The sequence below is a fragment of the Arctopsyche grandis genome, chromosome 1, assembly GCF_051622035.1.
Source record: "Arctopsyche grandis isolate Sample6627 chromosome 1, ASM5162203v2, whole genome shotgun sequence".
Taxonomy (NCBI): domain Eukaryota; kingdom Metazoa; phylum Arthropoda; class Insecta; order Trichoptera; family Hydropsychidae; genus Arctopsyche; species Arctopsyche grandis.
Genome location: NC_135355.1, coordinates 9,500,352 through 9,508,613, shown reverse-complemented (window position 1 = coordinate 9,508,613; position 8,262 = coordinate 9,500,352). Strand labels below are relative to the sequence as shown.

At 30.6% G+C, this 8,262-nt stretch overlaps 1 non-coding gene across 1 annotated transcript; it reads left to right on the top strand.

Moving 5' to 3' along the window:
• The first annotated feature begins 7,425 nt into the window (after positions 1–7,425).
• On the top strand, positions 7,426–7,498 carry TRNAA-AGC (transfer RNA alanine (anticodon AGC)). Its single transcript has one exon. It is a non-coding gene; the product is annotated as a tRNA-Ala (tRNA).
• Positions 7,499–8,262: the final 764 nt, after the last annotated feature.

Here is an 8,262-nt window from a genome sequence, read left to right as displayed (position 1 = left end):
TACATTATTGAAGTAATTTTAGGTTAAAGTCGTATAAGTTCATATAAAAATGGAGTGCTATAGAAATGGAGTTCATATAAGAAAATGTATGTGTGGGGTCTTGCGAGTGTTGCAGGACTTTCGGGGATTAACACTTGGCAGGACGTCTCTAAGGAGCGTTTAACGGCCCGGTGAGCTAATAGGGCATCGATTACCACTCGGAAGGGATCTTTTGGTCAGAGATGCGTGCCTGTTTATTGTCAATGGTCACCCATTGTTTGTTCAGGTCGCCAAAGGTGCCGCACACCTATAATTGGCACGTTGTGTACGCGAGCACACTACAAATAGACCACGAAGCATAATAGAGGCAATGAAAGGACCTTATTGGACTTGTTTATATACATATGTGTGTATGCCCATATATAGAAGTATACATAAATATATTCGTAATTTCTATGAATAAGTGGACTACGAGTAACTCTAATTCCGCGAATGCATTTGTATATTAGAGTGGTCTTTATTTTTTAGAAATTAATATTTATATAAGCATAAGATTATAGTTTTATTTTTTCATTTGAATATGTATAATAATAAGTTCTTTGTTATTATACATATAAATTTTTAAACAATTTCCTGTGCCAACAACCAATCAATTCATCTCGTGGAAAATAACAAAAAGGAAGGTTTTTTTCATATATTTCTTTTTCAAAGTTTATTTGGGTTGTTATGATAAGATTAATGATAATTTTGACTATTATCATGATTATTTTGAAAATAAAAGCCCTTGAGAGCTTTCATCAGTATATACACCTTTTTGATTTGATCACAAAAAATTTCCAGAAAATTAAAGAATTTTATGAAATCAATGAGGCAAAAATGACCTATGTTTTACTTCAAAACAGGTCATTTGCCCCTTCTTATATTTTATGAAATTCGTAATTTTTACGAATTATTTTGTGTTCCGATTAAAGATATACATACAAATGTACATATACTCAAGGAAGCTCTCAACGACTTTTATTTTCAAAATATTCACGGGAACTTTGTATGGGGACTTTGAATTCTAGTTAATAAGTCAAAACTTATCATAGTCGAACCAAATAAACTTCAATTGGCAAGTATGTTTCCTTTTTTTAAATAGTAAAAAAATCAAAACTATTCTTGAAAAAAAGATGTACAATAAAATGAAAAAAAACTACATAGGAAATTGTTTAAAATCAATGAAATTTTTTATTTAACGTTTCCTTCATACGACGAAAGTTTCGCTCCGGTGTAATGAATATATACAAATGTGGGTACATATGTCAAAACGGTGGAATGAGACTCATGTTATTATCTTATCTGGAAAATTTATTGTGTATGAATGATTAATTGTAACAGAAAATATAGCAGGATTAATTACATATTGGAGTATATTGGTTTCCGTGATTTATGGGCAATTTATTATGTTTTGATGATGTATATATGTATATATATATATATATATATATATATATATATATATATATATATGTATTCAAATTACTACTAATAATTTTATACATAATGTTGAAAAGCTACAAATACATATAATATGTACACATTTATAGAATCACTGTATACATACGTTTAAATTGTATTTGATTCACTCTTACATATAATGAAGGATTTAACAGGAATGCGAAAAAATACCGAATTCTATACTTTCACTTAGGGGCTAAGAATAAATAGGCGCTTTTTTTATTTGAACCATACAAATCGAAGGATCTATTTGTTTATTCATTGATGCATATTAAAGTACATGTCTAAAGTGTATGTCTCAGTGTTTGAAAATAACAGATCGCACTCTAGATTCGGCCAGTTGCACCATTGTCACAACAAATGTGAGCACAGCGTTTACGCACTATCGCTTTTTACATCTTATCGATGTTTAATGGGAATGTGTGCGCTTCTTTCAGCGACGCCGACCATTTATGTTAAAATTGTACCGTCAAAGGATCCGCTATCCATTTTTGCGGATAATCCCATGGGAATCTGCGAGTGAAGTGGCCGAACCGCCAAAGGAAGCGCCAAATGCATACGCCATGACACCTTTTGTGCACGGATGCAACAATGCGCGCGGATGCACCTCGCCACTTGCAATTAAGTGCTTATTTAAGTATAGCATGTACAATTACGAGGATACCTGGCGATATCTATTTTATTATTTATCTTTTTACTATTTTCGTTTTTATATATGTACATAAATGATGTATATTTGCGCTTCGCGGTATTTTCATTTCTCTCTCATTTTTTTTAATAACGATAACAATGGGAAATTGTGAAGGGACATAGGGATCACAATCAGTTTTTATTTCGCGATATGCATCCGAAAAACGAGAACAAGACTCGAGTAATACTGTCAAATCAGCCCTTTTTTTCCCCATTTCCCTCTTTCTTTACCGCATTCAACTTGGGGAAATATGAATTGATGAATTTCAAGTGTGTCCTTAGTGCAATGGTTCATTTTACAGAATTATTTTGAAGTAGAAAGAATTAATACATACGTCACTTTAATTTGAATTTTAATACAAATAATTTTTAAATATAACATATATGTATCTACATATGTAAATATGTCTATACGCGTGTATGTATGCATGAAAATGGAGCTATCATTTCTTAAGTGCTTTTTTTATTTAATGATTTTCGGCTCATACATATGTATATACATACATACATATTTCAAATTATTTGAAAATAAATAAATAGCGTAAAGATAATACATACTTTTAATATATAATACTTCTTTTTATTTATATAAAAAGAAGTATTATATGTTTAAAGTATGTATCATCTTTACGCTATTTATTTATTTTCAAATAATTTATAATAGGGAAGGTACATATGTATGTACATACATATGAGCCGTTATATTTGAAAGTGGCGTAAGTCAAATTTTCAGTTCCAAAAATACTATTTCTGTTTGACTTAATTCACAAATTGTTCTTATTTTAATTCGATATGTCCAGAATCATGAAAAAGTAGAATAAACGTATCACAGGCTATCAGTATTTTTAAACACTTTTGAACTGAGAATATTAGACTAACTGTGTTGCGAGATATTTCTCGAAATGAAGAAAAATGGACTCATGCCACTTTTAATTATTCCGGCTCATATAATATATCGATATGAAACTGAGTTTTCAAAAGACACATTAGAAATATAAAAAAAACGTTGAAGAATATACATATAATAATTTAATAAATAAATTAAATATGAAATTAATAAATTTTGTATCATACATATTGTACAATGGGTGTGTATTGATTGACTTGAAATGTACATATATATATACATATGTATGTATGTATGAATAAAATACCACACATCTGTGCATGTACATATATTTACATATGTATGTAGATATGAGATGGAATTTGCACCAAGAAATATAATCATAAAATGATTATAATTATTCGAAATAGTAAACGAGTCAAAATCTTAATAATAGACGTATCAAAGTATTTCCTTGAAAAAATAATATCTTATATTTGGTATTTATTTGGGCATAAATTTGTAGCTCGAGCGTATGAAATGTGGGTTTTTGGTAGTTTTTTATCGGTTAAAAATTTTGGGGAGGTTTGAGAGCATCTGGTTCTCGTACCTCGCGTTACAATGGCCGTAATGGCGCGGTTATTGGACCGAAAATTTTAATCTTGCGATGATCGCGGTGAGCCGCATTGTGTGTCGCGACATACTCGTAGGTCGCCACTATTGCGGTCCATTGTTGTCGGATCAGAACAGACGAGCTTTCGCGTACTTTCCTTATTATTATTTTGTTTTTTTTTGTGAATTCAAGAAAATCAAGTATTCCAAAATATGATTCGAAATAGAAATATTTTATTTCGCGACCAATTTAACGCATCGTTTCACTAACAAAATTGTAGTACATATGAATGTATGTGTAAGTATATTACATTATAAAGTTGGCTTCGATGTAACATCTGCTGCTTGATCAAGACAATAAGGCAATCCAAGCATTACAATGTTTCTTATAAACACTCTTGTGAAGCGTACACGAATAAGACGGTATTTTTAGATGCACGCATGGCAGGATTCTGTTGAATGAAACTTTGTTGAAAGGATATTATATCCTGGAGGTTTCGTCTGCTGGAGACTATTGAAGAAGGTCGTAACACCGGGTCCTAGGGAGATTTTGTACGAAATCAAACCAGCGTAAATTAATAAAACAATCGTAATCCGTTGCAGGTACAGTAGCGGTGCAAAGCAGAAAAATATTTTTTTAAATACATATGTATATAAAATTATACATATGTATGTATGTTCAAATAGTGGTGAACTGCAAACATTTACATGTGCAGAAATTAATGCATTTGATATTGCTTATGTCTATGGTTCAGAAATGATCCCGAATGTATGTATGTGTGTATATTAATACAATAAAATATAAGGTATTATATAAAGTTTTGCTCCTTTTCGATATAAAAGAATTGTAATAGCACTCCAAGCCAACGGTATTATTTATAGTTTGAGTAGATACGTTGATACCACATGTGGATCTTTTTATATCATATAGGTATAATAAATGGAACCCATGCTGGTTCTAGTGCCATTGTTGTGTTCGCAACTCCTGAAGAAAGTTAAAGGTATTTTTGCATGAGCCATTGTCTCGATTTATGCAAGCATTATATTATGAAACTTTTAGTAGAATAGAAACATCTATTATTACTTTGTAATTGTTGGAAATTATGGTTTTCGCGTTACGTAAATTTTACATGGACGTCTCATTTTTTACTGCAAATAGTGGAAACGGGGTTATGCGAATAAGAAAACAAGAACATTATTTAACTTTACCGATCCATTATCATGAAATAACACTTTGCGAGCGGGGCAAAAAGCTCGGCCTGAAAAATTAACATAATGTGCTTCGGGCTTTGCGCGCTCGAATTGCGACAATATATATGTATATATTTTTTTTTCGTTCTCTTCATACTCTCTTTTCGTTTTCGCATCGCAGAGATAGTTTTAAAACGGAAACGGCCGTAAAGCATATTTAAATTCAGGCCGGAAGCTGCGGAAACAGGAAACCAGCCCCCGGGCGACATAAATAATCCGCGGACAAAAGTCCCAAAGGCGAAAGCTCAATAATGTGATTCGTTTAATGGGCGAATACTTTGAAATTTTGATCCAAATATGTATATTATGTTTGTTCTAATAATAAAAACACTCGGAGACTTCATATTAAAATCAGCGTGTATTTGAATTATTATTATTAGATATTATTATAAACTAGTGATGAGCTCGATACATATACACACATATTATAGTATTATATTATACATATTAGAGTATTATTAGAGTAAAATTTTAAAAATAATATTAAAATGAACAAACAACTTCTTAAAAGCTTAACCGAGTTTATTTGAAAGTGGCGGAAGTCCAATTTTCAGTTCCAAAAATACTGTTTCTGTTTGACTTAATTTTTATCCCTTCTTTTAATTCGACATGTGAACCTAGTGGAAAACTTTCATCGTATCAAGGGAATGTTAAAAAATTTTTATTGATTTTAAGCAATGTCCTGTGCCTCCGACCGATTAATTTATCCCGGCAAAAAAAAATTCAAAATAAGATTTTTATTTCAATGCCTAGAAGAGGGGATGAAAGGTAGACAAAAGAAGTGCTGGAATGGTATCCAAGAAAATGCGAAAGACTGAAAGGAAGGACGAAATTAGAAAAACATTGTCAGGTGAGATGGATGAGAGTTGCGCAAAACAGAGACGAATGGAAACGTATTAGAGAGGTCTTTATCCAACAGTGAATGGCTGTAAATGATGACGTCATCGTCATCTTCATTATTGAAGATGATGTCTTATTATTAGAGACACGTATTTTCAGCATTTTGCCATAAATGCTAAATAGATGCTAAAATTCTGAATAAATGCTATTAGATGCTAAATTCGTAAAATATGCGAATAGATGCTAAAATAACAAACAAAAGTGAAATTTGTATAAAATTAATAGATAATTTAGAAGGGTCTTCCTATCCATTTTCCCATTTATTAAGTGAAGAAATTGAGGGCATAAAACAGAGCTTGCAGTTTACCATATACGGTGTTTTTCCTGTCGAAACCAAGCAACTGCTTTTGTCTACTACTGTAAAAAAAAGTTGGAGATGTGTATCTAAAAGGCTGCTCAAAAAAGCGTCTTAAAACTAGAATCGTATTCAAGACTAAATGAGACAAATCTATTCCTCCAAACATTGAGTAAACTATTCAATCCTTCTGTGGCAGGTACAAAATCTAATATTAATATTAAAGAAACAGTTTTGATTTTTAAAAACCTGCCATTGTTTAATGTATTAACAGAGGATCAATGTTTGGAAGGATATCAGCACTTTTTTAGACAATTAATAGAGAATATAAAAAATGAATCCACGCCGAATATATTGCTATTATTGATAGCAACAAAAATTAAATATGAAAAGTTTGGTTGTGCAGCTCTAAAATCTATTTGGTGTCCCGTCACAATAGTGTGGATGCTGAAAGGTATTTTAGTAAATATGTACAATATAATTGTTACCGATCGTCGCATTAATCTCAAAATAGAATCTGTAGAAATATGGTCCATGTTGAGTTTTAATAAATTTTAATTGGTATTATATTTTTATATTCATATTTTTTGTCTTCGTATTTTTATATTCATGTTTTCTTTTCTTTGTTTTTTAATATTCATGTTTTTTTCTTTGTAATTTTAATTACAAAACATTTTTGAATTTTTCTATTATTTTTTAATTGTTGTGTTGTCTTTAAATTGTACATATGTATGTATATAAATTTTATTAAAATTCATCGAAATTGTTTATTATTTAAAATTAAACTCTTCATAAAAGTAGATGCTAAATAGACTCTAAAATTGAACATTTTTAATGCCCTAAAACACTTAAATGCAAAATGAAAATGCTAAAATTGACAAAAATAGATGCCCAAAATACGTGTCTCTACAGTTATAATGTATCAAACTTAGGATCTTACATGTATGTATATAAGATGTACATATGTATACAGTAACTGACAAAAGGAAAATGCAACAATATCGAAATATTTCAAACTTAAAAATTAATGGTAGATAGTCGTAGACGATAAAAACATAGCTTTTCGACCGTAATGCAACATAGTAAACGATTGTCTGGTACACCGCGGAGATTTGCGATCGTAAAACGGAAAGATCAACCAAGTGCACCTTTTACGACCCAACTTTGTTGCACTAACAACGACTACGATAACTTTGAATATTTATGTATTAAACATAGACTTGTTCGGAGCGATTTGTTATTCCGAAGACGACGAATCTGTCGAGCTGGTCGTTACGTGACTGATTTGGCAACACACCAAACCAGCACAATTATATTCGACCCAGTTTACATGTGATCATTTTAAAGTCGACTTTTTCGAAGTATTTTCACCGGGGGCGTAGCTCAGATGGTAGAGCGCTCGCTTAGCATGTGAGAGGTACCGGGATCGATACCCGGCGCCTCCAGGTTTAATTTTTTGCCATGAAAAAAATGTTTATTTACAAGAAATTGTATATCTGCTTTTGAATTTGTTAAAATAGCAGTCTGAGAAAATTTAAGGTACATATATGCTAATTTGCATATCATAATTTTGAATTCAGAGAGTTCGCATCTACATACATATATACAAACACCTTTGTATATATAGTTATGTTATGTTTGTATTATTTTATAAATATTTTGCGGAATAATAATTCCCCTCGAATTTTAATCCTATCCGCAGTGTTTTGTTTTGAATTTTAACTTTCTTGGGTGTATCGCGAAGACGCATAAATTATATTTCAGGGATGCTCAAGCATTGCAGAAGAAGGCGAATTAAAATAAATATGTATAATTTCTAATTAAAATTGAAAATATATTTAAATAAACATTTAAGTCTTTATTGAAAAATTAAATGCAATTGAACAATTAAATTATTCAATAAATTGAATAAAATAAATAAATAAAGTTCTCATTATATGAGCCGTTATATTTGAAAGTAGCGGAAGTTCAATTTTAAATTCTAAAAACAATATTTCTGTTTGACTTCATAAATTTGCTATCACTTATTTTAATTCGATGAGTCTAGATTCTCGGGAAAGCAGAATAAACGTATTACAGGCTACCAGTATTTTTAAATATGATTAAACAAAAAAAAAATTAACGATTTGCGAAATATTTCTCGAAATGAAGAAAAGTAGACTTATGCCACTTTCAAATATAATGACTCATACATAAATATTTACTATAT